The sequence below is a fragment of the Cololabis saira genome, chromosome 6 (genome assembly GCF_033807715.1).
Source record: "Cololabis saira isolate AMF1-May2022 chromosome 6, fColSai1.1, whole genome shotgun sequence".
Classification (NCBI taxonomy): domain Eukaryota; kingdom Metazoa; phylum Chordata; class Actinopteri; order Beloniformes; family Belonidae; genus Cololabis; species Cololabis saira.
In genome coordinates this window covers 7,439,794-7,456,926 of record NC_084592.1, presented here as the reverse complement: position 1 = coordinate 7,456,926, position 17,133 = coordinate 7,439,794, and the positions used below count along the sequence as shown (strand labels likewise).

Here is a 17,133-nt window from a genome sequence, read left to right as displayed (position 1 = left end):
GATTTCTCCTGGCAGCCCTTCCAAACAAGAGCCCACTTGTTTAGCCCTTTTCAGATTGCTCTGTCATGACCTTTGTCAGCTGTGGACAGTCATGTCTGAGATGCAGCTCTTGGTTTTTTCCCCCATTACTCAGAAAATTACCGTCTGACCTTGAGGTAAACCTGCTGGGATGTCCATTCCTCAGAATAGTCATGGATTTAATTTTCTCAATGTATTTAATTTTAAATAAATTCAATTATTTTCTCATAAGAATGAATGACGTCAGTTTGCTAGGAAATGGCCCTTTAACCATTCCCAGACTGATGGGAAGCAACACATCTGGATACGCAGACTCCCCTGCTGATGAGCATTCAAGCTGGGAGTTTTAATACATGAACAAAGGGGTCCTCAAATCCAAACACAATTAGTGTTCATCAGAATTATACTTTACTAAGTACCGGCAGCAGGCCACAGAGGTGGGATTACAAAGAAAACATTCCCTCTACTTCAAATGTGTGGTGTGCTCTCCGCCAAATGAGGTTAGCCATTGTTTTCATCCATTTTGCCCTTCTAAACATACTAACATATTGCGTGTTAAAAGGCAGAATTATCCTCTCCTAACACAGACGCCCAATTATCCTGTGTTTCTGACGCACCATTATCACCCTGCTCCTCACCTTCAGCTGGCTCGCCACAGGCAGCTCATGCACACCAGCTGTGTCGCTGGGAAAATAAAGGTCTTATTTTGTCATAAACCTTACTTCATGTGCAGACCTTGAAAGTTCTTCAAAACACATTTAACCCTCGTACTGTCTTTGGGTCAAAATGACCTAATTCTCCTGTTCCTTCTTTCCTCCTGCTCTCTCCTTCCTTCTCCCTTCCTCTTTTCTCCCTTCTCCCTCCCTTCCTTCCTTCCTTCCTTCCTCCCTCCCTTCCTTCCTTCTCTCCTCCTGCTGCTCTCTCCTTCGTTCTCCCTTCCTCTTTTCTCCCTTCCTTCCTTCCTTCCTTCTCTCCTCCTGCTGCTCTCTCCTTCCTTCTCCCTTCCTCTTTTCTTTCTTCCTTCCTTGTTTACTCCCTTCCTTTCTTCCTTCCTTCCTTCTTTCCTCCTGCTCTCTCCTTCCTTCTCCCTTCCTCTTTTCCCCCTTCCTTCCTTCCTTCCTTCCTTCCTCTATCCCCCTTCCTTCCTTCCTTCCTCTATCCCCCTTCCTTCCTTCCTTCCTCTATCCCCCTTCCTTCCTTCCTTCCTCTTTTCCCCCTTCCTTCCTTCCTTCCTTCCTCTATCCCCCTTCCTTCCTTCCTTCCTTCCTCCTGCTCTCTCCTTCCTTCTTCCCTTCCTTCCTTCCTCTATCCCCCTTCCTTCCTTCCTTCCTTCCTCCTGCTCTCTCCTTCCTTCTCCCTTCCTCTTTTCTCCCTTCTCCCTCCCTCCCTTCCTTCCTTCCTTCCTTCCTTCCTCCCTCCCTTCCTTCTCTCCTCCTGCTGCTCTCTCCTTCCTTCTCCCTTCCTCTTTTCTCCCTTCCTTCCTTCCTTCCTTCTCTCCTCCTGCTGCTCTCTCCTTCCTTCTCCCTTCCTCTTTTCTTTCTTCCTTCCTTGTTTACTCCCTTCCTTCCTTCTCTCCTCCTGCTGCTCTCTCCTTCCTTCTCCCTTCCTCTTTTCTTTCTTCCTTCCTTGTTTCCTTCCTTCCTTCCTTCCTTGTTTCCTTCCTTCCTTGTTTCCTTCCTTCCTTCCTTCCTTCCTTCCTTCCTTCCTTCCTTCCTTCCTTCCTTCCTTCCTTCCTTCCTTCCTTCCTTCCTTCCTTCCTTCCTTCCTTCCTTCCTTCCTTCCTTCCTTCCTTCCTTCCTTCCTTCCTTCCTTCCTTCCTTCCTTCCTTCCTTCCTTCCTTCCTTCCTTCCTTCCTTCCTTCCTTCCTTCCTTCCTTCCTTCCTTCCTTCCTTCCTTCCTTCCTTCCTTCCTTCCTTCCTTCCTTCCTTCCTTCCTTCCTTCCTTCCTTCCTTCCTTCCTTCCTTCCTTCCTTCCTTCCTTCCTTCCTTCCTTCCTTCCTTCCTTCCTTCCTTCCTTCCTTCCTTCCTTCCTTCCTTCCTTCCTTCCTTCCTTCCTTCCTTCCTTCCTTCCTTCCTTCCTTCCTTCCTTCCTTCCTTCCTTCCTTCCTTCCTTCCTTCCTTCCTTCCTTCCTTCCTTCCTTCCTTCCTTCCTTCCTTCCTTCCTTCCTTCCTTCCTTCCTTCCTTCCTTCCTTCCTTCCTTCCTTCCTTCCTTCCTTCCTTCCTTCCTTCAACATTGTTTATACGCCCACATCTTAAACACAAGTCCATATGTATAGATATAGAACCAATGACTACATGTACGTTTACATGCAGTCAAAATTGGGGTTAAGGTCAATATTCCGGTTACTGAAACATTGGGAATAATCTGTTTCGTTCCTGCAGTTCTCCTTTTTCAGCATCTTCCAGCAGAGCTTGATCTGCTCTGGCGTTTGTACAAATGCTGCTTCGCACAACTTTTCCCTCACCTTCTTGTAAATCTTCTATCCCGGTACTTTCTACCGTCTACAAATGCAGAAATGTTCATATCTTTCATTACATTTATGAAGTGATTAGTCTCCTCCTGGTCTTGTGTTTCTCCGTGTTTATAAGAACTTCCTGGACTCAAAAGACCAGGATTCCTTGCGAAAAGAACATGCGCAGAAAACAAATTCATCTACCCAGGGGTCATTTTCGGGTTTTTAAAAACCGGAATATGAGCAAATTCAAGTTATTTAAAAGAGGTTATTGGTGTTTACATGGCCGTGTGCAACCGGGTTATTGCTAATATTCCGGTTAGAAAAGGGTTATTTATGGACTGCATGTAAATGTAGTCAATGCTTCACGTTACAACCTTGTTTATGAGTAAAATCAGCCAAAAGTGTCAAAACATCTGCTTTTATAGAGTTACTCACTAGCTCGTGATAAGTTGATAAAGTGCATTTGATTTTCAGTACTAGGTTCCCAATTACCCCTTAATTTCTATGAAAATAGTAAGAAAAAGAGACCTCAGTGCTTCACATTGTGGTCCAGTTTTCATTTAATAAACGTGTAATGTGTAGTAACATGACACTTGTTGTTGTATTATTTTTAGGTTGGGACCACATGATTATCTAATATGCACTGATAGATAGAGATTTGGAACAAAAGATTGTGGTAGTGTCCCGTTCTCATGAGCGTATGTGGAAACACCTCCCAGCCCCCCATTCATTCCCCTGAATGAGCCAGACAAGGGTAGAAAAATAGCAAGGTCATGTTACCTCCAGCTGGGGAATGAATAGACAAAGAAATGTGTGTATTTCAGACGCTAATTCATCATATCTTTATAGAGTCTCACATGAGTCATGGATAGCGTGTGTGCTCCGGGCTATTCCACGCCGTTAACAATGGAAGAAAGCAGGTCAGACGGTCGGGTCACGGAGCGCACAATCTTTGAAGTTTAACTAACGGCATCCCAGGTGTAGAAGTACCTTATTCTGTTAACTGCTACTTGTACGTATGCTACAGTACGCAGCAGGATAAAGCAAAAGCTCTTTCCAGCCACAGCATTGGAGAGGAAAAGGGACAACGGAAGGAAAAGTGCAGTGAAGTGCAAAACTCCAGCAGAGACTAACATCCCCAAAAAGGAACTGTAATGGACCTTGAGATCCAAGTAGTCCAGGGGCCAGAGCCCAACATTTCACTGGTCAGCACCACTCAAGGTGACCAAACTTGCTTATAATGTTTGAAAATATCCATGTCTGTAGATTATATTTTGGTATGGTAACCCTTCATGAGTGGCAGCTGGATCATAGTTATCAGCTCATGAAGTTCAGAAAATTACATTTTAGATGCTGCTGCATATCTTGGTTTAGACTCAGGATATCTGTCAATATTTCACAATATTGTCTTTGGTATCATTTTAAATTGGACCTTTAAAGCATTCATTCAAGTTAAGATGTGATACATTTCCTGAATCCTTATGGTCCTGAGAGTATTCCAGTTTTTGTATTTTGTGTCTCTGTTGATCCTAGATGACACAGGGATAAAAGATAGTATATCATTTAGGCGAAAATTGTGTAAAAATGTGTGTTGTTTATAGTTTAAAGAGATGCAGTGAACTCTATGTTGGTCAGAAAGATCCACATCTTAGCTTGAATGAATGCTTAAAATGATACCAAAGACAATATCGTGAAACATTGACAGATATCCTGTACATGAGTCTAAACCAGGATATGCAGCAGCATCTAAAATGTAATTTTCTGAACTTCATGAGCTGATAACTATGATCCATCTGCCACTCAGGAAGGTTATCATACCAGAATACCATCTACAGACATGGATATTTTCAAACATTATAAGCAACTTTTGTCACCTTGAGTGGTTCTGATATCTGGCCTGGCCCATGGACTAAAGTGGAGGGTGTGAAAAAGAAAAAAATGTACAGTAGAAAAGCTCTTATGTCTCTTTACCTTTAAGGAGCCAAGAAAGGAACATATGCCAGTGTGAGTGCATACATGTAGGCGACCAAAACGGTGTGATGTGTGATGTTTATGAGGCTCAGGTGAAATTCTTTCCATCATCCAAACCCTGCTGGAGAAATATCCAAACACAATGTTTGCGGAGTGCTTCTTGTTGGGGTGTTGGCGGGTGGAAGGGGGGGAGCAGTCAGCTGCTTATCTCTATCATGCAGATGTTTGGCCCCTGGTTTCCCATCACTTCACTTCCTTGCTAACAGGCTGAACACTAACCGGAATGTCAGATGACTCCCCACATTACGCTGCCGGCACCCTACCACCCTACCACCCTACCACCCTCCAACCCCGCCACCCCGAGCCCAAAGGGAAACCACTCTGACTCGTTTGATGTTTCAGAATAAGACGTTGTTTATCCGGCCCTAATATGGTGGGAGGAAAAAAGTTTCCCATTAAAAAGTGGAATGGAGAAGATTGATTTTAGGGGACACGCAGGTGAATCTCATTTTCTTTTTGACCCAATCCAGAATTTCAATTTACTCCAGCTTTAATTCACCTTGTCAAAAAGTAATAGATTTTTGTATAAGACATAACTCACATGATTGTCATTAAATCCTTACGCCCCACTCCTCCCTGCGGGCGAGGTGTCGGGGCCCGGCAGGCTTCTTTACACCCCGGTGGGGAGTTGGAGGGCTCTAAGAGGTGACCGTCTCCATTTCTGCCAGGGCATTTATCAATGTCACCCTCTTCTCCTTCTCCATCTGCCTCCAAAACATGCCCTCTCGCCCCAAACGAAAGCCACTCTCACTGCCATAGTAACCCAAGCCAACGGCAAAGCAAACTCTTGTGTTGTCAAGGTAGACACACACACACACACTCAAAGTGCTAATAAGTGTGCTCAAAGAGACGAGACTCGCCACATACTTTCTGTTTGGCGTTGTTGACCAGCTTGTCACACTTCTCAGTGGCATAAAAACAGAGCAATCTTGGCAGCCAACGGTCTCGTCGAGATGACGACTCGGGTCATATTCTCAAGGGTCCGCATTCACACCAACGGTTATTTTTACACTCATTACAAATTCAGTTGACGTATGGTCTCCATGTTCGGCACTTAATGAGCTTTTAATCAGGGCTACGTTCACAGCAGCCTGGACTCCAGGCCTCGGGTCCAGAGACGAGCCGACACTTCACAGGAATCAGGGATCACTAGCTTGCGTGGAGAAAAGTCAACTCATCTGTTGGTTGGCCATGACCAAGACACTTTCAATTCAATTCAATTGTATTTGTATAGCGTCTAATACAACAAAGGTTGCCTCTAGACGCTTTCCAGAGATCCAGAACATGAACATAAACCCCCGAGCAGTTATTACATAAACAATGGCAGGTAAAAACTCCCCTAGTGGGAGAAAAACCTTAAGCCAAACAGTGGCAAGAAAAACTCCCCTTTAGGAGGAAGAAACCTGGACCAGGACCTGGATCATAAGGGGGTAGAAACCTGGACCAGGACCTGGATCATAAGGGGGACCCTCCTGCAGAAGGCCAACACTTGTGGCAAGAGCCAAACAAAGGTCAGAGGACACAGCAGGGAAGAGGAAAAGAAAGGGGGCGAGGAGGGGTGTGGCATCAGAGACAGTGGCCACGGTTAGATGATGTTTTTTAATTCAGAATTAATTATTCCGAATTAAATAATTCAGAATTAAACTATTTTCCTTCGAGTTTACATGGAAATAGTCATTCCGAATTGAGGTTTACATGGAAAACATGTTTGATCGGCTTTATGGGAACGGAAGTTACGTTTACCGGAAGAAAAACTAACTTAGCCGCTAAAACTTTGAAAAGCTCACAATTTTTGCATTTCCTGCCATCTGTTCTTTTAATTATTTCCAGGTCCTCCAAGCTATTTATTAAATAAAAGGTTTCTGCTCTTGACCAGCGTTTACTGCGTGCTGCCATCTTGAAACTTTGTTTGGAAAACAAGCCCAGTGTGGAATATAAGCGTCATGGAGACAGACGGGCGAGGGAACGAGCAGAAAGAAAGACCGGAATTAATTTAAAGAGGAATGAGTTTATACATGATCTGGAATTATTCTATTCAGATTTAAAAATCAGAATAAACCAGCCACTTACTTCGGAAGTTTAATTCGGAATGGCCATTTTCATTTGGAATTAGATGTTTACATGGTCATTTTTAATCATTTTAAATCAGATTTAATTTTAATTCTGAATTAAATGTCCTGTAAACGCAGCCAATGAATAACAGCTTGGTCTGATTATTTGAGATATGTTGACATTTTTTGACATCTGAGATGTGAAATGAGAGTCTGCCACACAAAATAACCCCGTCTCTGTTATTGCTTCCCTTCAGTCACCAGAATAAAGTGTTGTCATTTTGTGTGACCGCACACTGTGCATATATAAAAAGAATCTCAATATTTCGGAACCAAAAGCACTCGCATTTCATTTCTCACTGACATTTTGTCAGGAATATAAAAGGCTGTCTTTTTCCCTTCAAGATTTAAAGCCCCCCTTTTAAAACCCCTTCCAAAACATCTGCAGCGTTTAAAAACATCCTGCTGAAACATGAATGTTTCCCAAAAACCTTTACTTCTTCTACTGTTGCAAGATAAATAGTCGATTTTTCACAACTTATCTATTTGATAAGCTATAATAGAGAATAAATACTTCCCTTTCCCCTAATGTTCACCGGCCCTCTGCATTATTCATATCCATCGTTGACAGTAATGCCAAACTGTGACATTTGACTCTAACAAATCCTTTTTCTTTCCTTCCTAGTTGAGAATCACGCTGTGTTTTATTCATAATGCAAGTTTTCTCTCCGAGACTGACGGACGGCCTTGATTGTTTGAAATAGAGAAGATCAGTCAACATCAGGTCACAAATGGTTCTTCAGATAATAGCGTGGGTCCCTCAGAGACGCAATTATGCATAACATGCACAGTGAGTGCGTTGTCGGACCAGTAATAATACCTACAGCATAAAACATTCACGTGTACTTGATCCTGGGAGGAAAAGAAGAGCTTGTTAAAACAAAAGAGAAAAAGAAGGAGAACACAATGAGAAAATAGCCCCCCAAAACTAGAAAAACACGGCGTCTGAATGCTGTTGTGAATTTGATCTTCTGCTCTACAGCTGGCTCTGGACTGGCCAGTCTCACGTTCTCTGGCAGTTCAGAGGTTATTTCTCACCCTCAGGTTTTCATGACTCGTGTGAGAGGGAAGATACTGCAGAAGTTCTTATTCCAACAGGAAAGAAGGTTTTTCCATTCAGGAAGGTTATGGACAACAAGTGCACTACATCTTTTGGTTTCTGCTCTTGTTTTCACTTCCTTACATCTACTTTGTTCTCTCGGTGGCGATAAACTTTACAGGTGATCAATAGGAGAAAGGGTTTACTATTACAGAAGAGAAATGCAAAGAGATTGGGTGTCCATATCTAGACAAAAAGTGAAACTGACAAAAGCAGAAATAGTGGAACTCAGGGCACCTAAAAGTGATCAACAATCTTCACAGATGTTCAGGAGAACTGAAGCTGCTAAGCTCAAGCAAAGAGATGGAGTAGAGTAAATGTAACCAAAACATTGTGTTGTCTATGCATAACTTTGTAGTTTTGATGCTAAAATCAATGAACAAAACAAAAACAAAACACTGAAAAAAATCTCATTACACTTAAAACAAGACTCATCACTGGAAAAAACAACAATTTCCACCTTTTTCAAGTAGATTTTCACTTAAAATAAGTAGAAAAATCTGCCAGTGGAACAAGATTTTTTTGCTTGTAATGAGAAGATAAATCTTGCCCCACTGGCAGATTTTCCTACTAATTTCAAGCGAAAATTTACTTGAAACAGGTGAAAATTGTCAAATAAGTTATTTCTCTGGTAATGACTCTTGTTTTAAGTGTAATGAGATTTTTTTACTAAAAATGAGACATTTAACTAGAAATAAGACAAATATTCCTGGTATAATTTTGAGTTTTTGCAGTGTGTGAATGACTGATGAATGCTGTCGGGCCCTTCTGACTGACAAGAGGACCCTTCTGTGTGCTTGTTGACGATCAGCTTGGAGATTATTTTTGGTTTCTAACTATAACTCCACAGTTCTATATTAAGTCATGATTTGGCTGAGGTAATGTAATAATCCAGCACTAAAGGTTCACGCTGCAAATGACTGCCTGACATTCATGCAGCTATACACATGACAGGAACATAGAAGCCAAACGCCTGCTCAACGCTGACTTCCACGCCGCTACAGAATAATCATAGAAAGCCAAAGCGACATATGAACAGATGTAAACACGTGGATATCCAAAACAACAACAGCAGACTGCTAACCGGCTGAGTTGCATGTGCTGTGCCCTCTAATGAGCCGGTTATATGTCCTGTCAGGGGCAGTTAATCACAGTCCAAAACTGGAAGAAAACCAAAGCTCATAAATTGTAGGGTTGGCGTATCAGGGACCTTTGTCTCCTTTGGCTAATAAGCTCCAAACACACTCGCTCTGTTGCAATAACAAACTGAATCACGGCTTTGTTCTACGGTGCCAAACAACAGCAAAAAGCCCCTTCATTTCTTGTCACGACATACATACATAGTGGTTAAATGCCACGAGAGTTGCCAATGCATCATAAACCAAGCCCTGTTTGAAGGGCTCACAGCAAAGCCATCAGCACTTCACTGAGCACAGATGGAAAGGAGTTATTTTGCTCCATGTGATTCCGTCTGCAAGAGATACAACTATTTTAGAGGGCATGCAAGGTAAAAAATGAGCCTCATTCCATTAAGAGAGTTCCTCAAAGCAGCACACAATGGCTCTTTTTAAATTAATATAACTAAAGAGCAAAGATCCCTGATAAGAATGCTGAGGATTCAAGGCAATTGTGAATGTTGGATCAGGCCGTTTAACACCTTTGTACTTATTACACTGCAGTTTTGAGCATAAATCATTAAATTATAGGAATATCCCATACATGTATATTTAAATCTGAGTCAGTGGTGCTTGTGCATGATTAGATCTCTGCACATTTACATGGACTCCTCTTACTATTTTGCAGGAGCCATGCTTTTTTTTTTTTCTCCCCATCTCACAAACCTAAAATTGCAAACTTGAACAACTCAGAGGCAACACATAGATCTTTCCATAGAGACACAAAGGACTGCAGGTAAGATGACATGAATCATTCCTGTATTACAGTTTTACAGTCACCGGAGCTCAGTTCAATAAGACGCCTACAGGAAACCAACAGGGATTGTGCTCATCGTAAAGTTTGAGCACTAGAAAGCTCTCCTGCTGTAGCAGCTTCAGCCGCAGTAACACCTACGACAGTTTAGTGATCCTTCAGGTTTTCCCCTGTTAACTTCATCTAGCAGTATTTGTAATTTTGGATATAATAAAACTCAAGAATACAAAACTCTTCATGAGCAGACCGTGAAATGGGCTTTGTCATAAGAAAATGCTTGAAAAAGCTTGAGCAGTTCAAACTATGAGCTTTAAAACTCATGCCATCCCACCGATGTTTCATCAAAACCATTTGGAGTCAAATAACTGTAAAGGAGACGTTTCACATCACACCAGGTAAAGCAAGTGAAAATGTGCAAATCATTGTCTACCGGATGAACACTGTAAAAGCAACATTTTTAAAACAGATTTACCCAAACATAACCAAGCAGTTTTGGCTTCTAAGCTCAAGCAAATAGATGGAGTACAGTAAATGTAATCAAAAAAGTGTGTTGTCTGTACATAACATTGTAGTTTTGATGCTAAAATCTACCTGAACGATGAACAACACAAATACGAAACACTGAATAATATACTCACAGTGCACACTGTTACCACCGTGACAAATTCCTATGTGTTTAACACAAATGGCAAATAAAAGTAATCTGAATCTGAAATAGTAACATTTGTGAATGACAGTCCCAAACTGGTGTCGGACCTTCTGTGTGCTTGTTGGTGATCAGCTTGGAGAGTCAGACCATTTTCTCCTCTCATGTACAGCAGTCCAAGACACACAAGTCAGGTTGTAAAGTGACAACAAAATTGTGATTTCTGATATTAAAATAGAAAAATCACAGAACACACAATGAAAGATGACTTACTTTTTTTTAATTAAAAATATTCCCTGTCTTCCTCCTTTTGGAAAAAAACCCAGAAAAGGTTCAATAGAAGACCGACGAAAGGAAAACCCTAAATCCTCAGCTCCCTCAGCGAGGAGATTGTAAGAGATCTTGAAGGCTCACTGGATGGTCTGATAAATATGGAAATGGTGTGGATCATATATTTCATCTCCAACCATTGAAGTCTGATGAAAGACCTGCATTTTAGACTCGGCTCTCCACCGTCATTATCAAAACACCGCAGACCTGCAAGAGGATTCCCAACGTCCAGTTCTTCTAATGAATCACGCTAGTTTAAAGCATCATCCTTCTGCAAGTGGATTTAATATGAAAAACTGACCAGTCCTGCAGATACCGAAACAAAAAGTCTCACAATCAGAGACTTTATTCAGTTTGTAAGATCAAGCAGAGTATGTACTAAAGCCGTTTACCAATTTTGCATCATTTGAATGCTAAAAAAAGAAAACAGAGCCCTTTTCTCACTATGAAGGTTCTGAATGTACATATCACATGATATTCTCTCATCACATCTTATGGAAAATGTCCCTTATCATTTTAATTACTTTAAATGTCTCGCCCCTTAGAAATTAAATCGCTGAACCTTTAAGTCCTTACGACTTACAAACCAGCAGCTCAGCAGTGTCAAGGCAGTGGACTGCAAACAATGTTCCCACCGTCCCCACAATGGGCTCAACACCCATTTTCCAGGCCGATCCTGCGGGTCACACCGAGCCCTGAATGAGCCCCTTCCTAAAGCTTGTGGGGGTCTCGGCCGTGCATCCACGGCATCAATGGGAATAGTGTGGAGCCCCCTCCCACAATGGCCAAATCAACTGTGGGAGGACTTTCTTCTCTTTCTCGCTCCCCTTTTATTCTCAGCCTGCTCAGACAGAGGAAGGACGGGAGAGAAAAGGCACATGCCTTCACGTCCGCTTCACATGCACACAAAGAGAAAAATCCGATTGCTCAGACATGCACGCATGCGCACATGCATGTTTGAGTGTATATGCTTGCCCGCTGCCCACTCTCTCACACACACACACACACACACACACACACACACACACACACACACCTTGTGTAAAACCACGAGGAGGAATAATGAGAATGTGTGAAAAGACAAATCACTGAAACAGTTCCGTGTTGCAAAGAAAAACCCCTCAGTTTAAAAGCTGCCCTTTAAATGAGAAACACACTGGATGTGGAAGTAGAATTCAATTGAAGATTTAGCAGACGATTTCTTATTAATGCTAGATTAAGTTTGTGCATTGCAATTATAATGCAGATTTTCTAACTGAAGTCTTGACATTCTCAGATTGCACGTTATTTCAGTCGAGAACAATAAATTGAGAGAATTATACATTTGCAATCTGGAATAAGAAACCACAAACTCTGCTTGTTTTTGTAATCGTGATTATTTTGTTTGCAAAGATATGGGAATGGCAAACGTAGGAAAGTGTCGGAGTAAACAAAGATGATAATGCTCGGGAGACAAAGTGAGACTGCTGGGTCGGATCAAGTGTTAATTAGCAGGGTTGCAGACGGAGCGCGGCAGCGTTGCTTCTATATCAGATTCCGGAGACGGAGAGGGTGTGTGTCGAGGCAGAAAAAAGGGCCAGGTTACAGACAAGACAGCGAGCCAATGTCACGCCGAGTGCACCGTGCATCCAGAAACAATGACATCCTGGGAGGCTGAGGGGAACCCAGACAGACGAGGTGGAATTATTCCTTTCACCCCCCCCCTGGCCTCCCGCTCAAACTGTCTGGATATCACAAGTGCACCGTCTCCTCCAGTCACACAGTGGGCTAAAAACCTCATGCAGATTTCTATCCAGCTGCAGTCATGGTTAGGGTATCTGTCAAAGCCATAGTTAGGTGCTGACAGTAAAATTGTCCACAGAGGGAGGGAGAAAAACATAGCCTTAACCAAATAAGCTTGTACCGTAGTTGTCAAACAGCTGAAGAATGATTTAATTTCAAATAAAACGAGGGGCACTGAGTCACAGGACCTCAGCCGGGCGGTGGAGTGTGTCAGTAGAAAATGGCGACATTTGTGTCAGCACTGGGACAGGATAATCACATTCAGGTGACAAAACAGCAGAGCTGTGCTTTTGCAGGAAGAAAAAAAAAGAAAAAAAAAGGACGACAGCCAATATTAAAGTACAGGCTGTCACCTCGAGTCACGGCCCCTGAAGCTGTGATTTCAAATCTGGCATTATATTTACATAACAGAGTAAAAGCAGACACCTCAACAGTGTGGCAACGGTGTCCTGAACGCGTACAGCCACTTTAAGGAAACGTGTCTCCGTGTCCCTCTCCTCTTCTTGAAGCATCCTAACAAAACACGCTGTGTGTTTCCTGCCCTCACAGTATGTGGACAGCTTTGTTTCCCCCGCTTTTTTGCTCCCTGACCTAATTACCATGTGAATCCTGCTCCAGAGAAGGCCACTTTAAAAGTCTAATATCGCTCTTCTATACTTTTCACATATCAAGCTCAGCTTGGAGCAGAAGCTCGCTCCACAGTCGGCGCTGCACATGCAACAAACCGCACACTCCCTTAGCAGAGGGGAACCTTTCCTAAATGTTTGAAAATGAGCAAATGCTCGGGTTCAAATAAAAAAATAACAGTCTTGCAGGTTCGGATACAGTAAAGCTGCTTCGTTTGAGTAGCAACAGATGCTCTGGGGAGCTTGTTTGGCAGGCAGGAGGAGTTAAACGACTGAATAATAGACGAACAGGGGCAACACCAAGCTTTGGAAATGCTCGGTTTCAACTTTCCGCCTGGGCTTATGGATGATGAAATCCAAAACTGGGGAGGAGGGGGGGGATAATGGCTGGGAAATTAAACTTTTCTCTTAGTTTTCTATAATTCTGGGTACAGTATGGTCAGGGGGAATGGACTTAATCCCAGTTGTTATCCGTCCCCATCTGTTATCTCAGTGGACAGGCAGACTCAACTCTGTGGTAAGATCATATCGATCACCTCGCCTCCTTTTTTGTTCCACGAGAGGTGATATTAGATGGATTAAAAGGTCAGGCTTTTCACTCTAAACTTTCATATCTGCTTTCCCCTTTCAAATGATGCTGGGGCAACAAAATAATTCACATGCTATGCTTTAGAAATACCCCATTAAAAATGTGATGAAGAGGCTGCTGCCTCATCTACTCGACACTTAAACTTGTTGATGGAAATGAATTATTCATGTTGACACCAGATGACACAAAGATGCGGGTTCTTAAACATCGCTGAAACTAAATATTCAAACTGTACAGAGGAACGGAAGATAGGGGGAAAATAAACAAAGATGTGCACTAAGTGGATGGAAGGGGTGGGTGGGGGTCCGGTTTGTGTCCCGCCTACCAGGACCTGTCAAGAGCCCTCATAAGTTCATCAAAGATGAAAACCTGTTTTCCATCTGAAAGGAGCCAACTGGGATACCAAGGCAGCTTTGTAAATAACAAAAGCGTTAATCATCCATAAGACAAGCATGTGGACCCCACAAAACCTGTAAGAATATATGAATACCAATCAAACGATGAGGGAGATATGGTATTTCCACAAGTGTTCATAAATGAAACAAGATAAAAGCAGGAGTCAAGCCAACTGCTGTTTGGCCCTCAAGGTTGTTAAGATATGAAGCAACAATGAATAAAGCTGTCATTGTATAGGGAAGAAAATGAGAAACTAACCATAGTTTGACACTGAATCACTACTTATTACATTTTTTTGTCCGTGTGATTTTGAAGTTAATAAGTTTGTAAACTCCAGAGTGCAACATTAACTTACTGCCTTCGCCAAAAAACTCATATCAAAAATGCCTTTGAGAGCCATTTGGGTGTTAAGGAATAAAACCATAATGATGTGATGTTAATGCACTGAAAAAAAGCAGCTCAATAAAATGCTACAAACAGAAAAAGAGGGCTTTAAACAGCTTTAAAAATAGCTGTAAGCGTTACCAGTGGCAGGGCCGGTGCTTGACGTGATTTAACTGATTAATTTAGTTACTGCCAGCTATGAAACCAAATTTGTCTGAAAGCATTTCCCAGAAAACCGCCTGCAGATAAAACCCCGTTTCCAGGGTGCTTAAAATTTAATCTCATGTAACAAAAAAAAGTTACCAAAATCATTAGTTTCTGCTTGTATGAGAGCTGCACCTCTGCTCCAGCACATCAGGCTCATCTGCAAAGCTGCGTCCAAGATCAGATTTGTTGTTGTCTTTTTTGGGGGGGGGCGAAAGAAAACTTCACCTGGCAAGGTGGTTTTTTTTTTGCCCCCCCCAGATGTACAGTGCTGCTCAACACTGCCCTCTGCTGTTCTGCTGCAGTACAACACCTCCCGACCATCAACCTGAACCATGCGACGCACAAATGGTCCGTTTTATCCAAGCAGCTTTTCCTTTTTCACCATTAACATATATAGTCTGGCAATATTTCTAGAACATATACATTTTAGATAACAAGATATGCAAATCAGAAAAGTGCGGGTCTGGGGGGATTCATTCCACTCTTGAATAAATACTTTATACCTTTGACTGTTATCAGGCAGATTTAGTGCAAAGAATTTCTGCACATAATATAAAGGAATGCGCAACTGATTTAATTACGTGGTTTGAAATACTGTACAGTGAGGGAAAAAACTGTTATTCTGACAGTCTTGAGCAAGTAGGTTAAAACTGTTCCATATTCAGCCTAATAACAAATTGTTACTAATAACGAGCAGCAAGTGTGGTTGGCGGTGGTTGGGGGGGGTAAAAAGACAAGTTTCCCTGGTTTTTACGCACTCAAGTTCAATCCACTTAAAGGGCAAAGTGTTGCCTAGACACTTGCGCTGCGTCTCAGCCGAGAAACAAACAAACAACAGCAGTGGAGTTCTCGTTCTCGGGTGTTTGTAAACTTGAAACAGCGTCAGATTTGGGGAGTAAGTAAGTTGGAGACGTCGCTGGTGGCGCAGGCAGATCCAGCACGCATGCAGCCCAGAAATAAACTCAGGAACAGGCAGATCCGGCAGCCCAACAGCCCAGAAATAAACCCAGAAACAGGCAGATCCAGCAGATCCATCAGCCCAGAAACAAGCCCAGGAACAGGCAGATCCTGCACCCCAGCAGCCCAGAAATAAGCCCAGAAACAAGCCCAGCTCCAGCAGCTCCAGCAGCCCAACAGCCTAGAAACAAGCCCAGGAACAGGCAGCCCCAGCAGCCCAACAGCCCACAAACGCGCCTCTCATCCTGGGATGAAACGTGAGTGGAAAGTCAAACCGGCGAGACATAAAGGAGCTGCTCTAAACGCGTTCTATCCACGGACAACCACTTCCAGGGACGCAGATAAAAAATGTTGGGGAAAAATGCGGTGCAAGGTGTTTGACATTTGCAAATAAAAAGCTCCACATTGCTTAAATCCTGCTGTAATTGTAATAGGGGGAATGATCCGGGGAGAAACGGACCCTCAGCATGGCTGAATAAAGCTCTCGAGGAGCCAATCCATTAGTGATGGGTGTTGTTTTCCTTCCCCGTTTTATTTTATATTCTAGATAAAAATGCAGACAATAAGAAGTAGCCCATGCAGAACAATAGCTGTTTGCTGTGTAAAGACAGATCTAAATAGGATAGGAGCAGGAATAACGCGCAAAAAGTGCTTTGTGTCAGTCATTTCAGGTGTTTTATATTATAGGGAGGGGGAAAAAGGAGCAGAAAGTAAAATTTTCCGTTACCTTTTAAGATGTTTGTATTCCCAAAGTTGATGCAAAAGCCTGGCGGGTGCAGTAGTAGTAGTAATCAGACTTTGATCAGATAGAAACAGGTTCTCGTGTCGGGTGGTTGCCGCGGAGCGGAGCGTCCTCTCCCTGCGATCTGCAGCGGATCTGAGCGCTGCTCTGCTCCACCGCCGGGCGGTACCACCGGGCTGGGAGGGGGGAGCGGGGGCCGGGGGCCGGGGAGGGGGGCCGGGGCCGGGGGGGGGCAGGACGTGCGCACGGACCCCCGGAGAGATGGACGTGCTGCTGCACCAGCGCTGCACCAGCTGGGGGGGGGGGACCAGGGGACAGGTCTGCCCGGCAGGGGCGCCTCCAAAACGGTTCCATGGGGGGGCCACATGGGGCCACTTCAATTCTTAGGGTGGAACCAAAACTAAATTATTACAGGACTTTATTATACTGTTGTAGTATACAGGCTCAGAAATACTTTTTTTTTTTTTTTACTTTCCAACTTGTCTGGATATATATATTAATGGTTAATACCATGTTGGTAAAAACCTAAAGACACACACACACACACACACACACACACACACACACACACACACACACACACACACACACACACACACACACACACACACACACACACACACACACACACACACACACACACACACACACACACACACACACACACACACACTTTTTTTTATATATAATTTTTTTTTTATTATTATTTCTTTTATATATATATATTTTATATATGCTCAGAAATACTTAAAGAAACTGACAATAGAATCTACGACTACAATTACCATGCAGTCAAAATTCGGGTTATTGCTAAAATTCCGGTTACTGAA

The 17,133-nt window shown here is 42.9% G+C and overlaps 2 protein-coding genes across 4 annotated transcripts in view; one reads left to right on the top strand and one right to left on the bottom strand.

The window, feature by feature from the left end:
* sema5ba (sema domain, seven thrombospondin repeats (type 1 and type 1-like), transmembrane domain (TM) and short cytoplasmic domain, (semaphorin) 5Ba) overlaps window positions 1-16,422 on the bottom strand; it is a 310,185-nt gene extending 293,763 nt beyond the window's left edge. For all 3 annotated transcript variants that reach the window (XM_061723153.1, XM_061723155.1, XM_061723156.1), the window contains exon 1: window positions 16,289-16,422. The gene's annotated coding sequence lies outside the window, so the exon portion shown is untranslated. The remainder of the gene's footprint in view (window positions 1-16,288) is intronic.
* Window positions 15,799-17,133, top strand: part of pdia5 (protein disulfide isomerase family A, member 5) — a 101,803-nt gene continuing 100,468 nt past the window's right edge. Inside the window, exon 1 of the mRNA XM_061723158.1 lies at window positions 15,799-15,818. The gene's annotated coding sequence lies outside the window, so the exon portion shown is untranslated. The remainder of the gene's footprint in view (window positions 15,819-17,133) is intronic.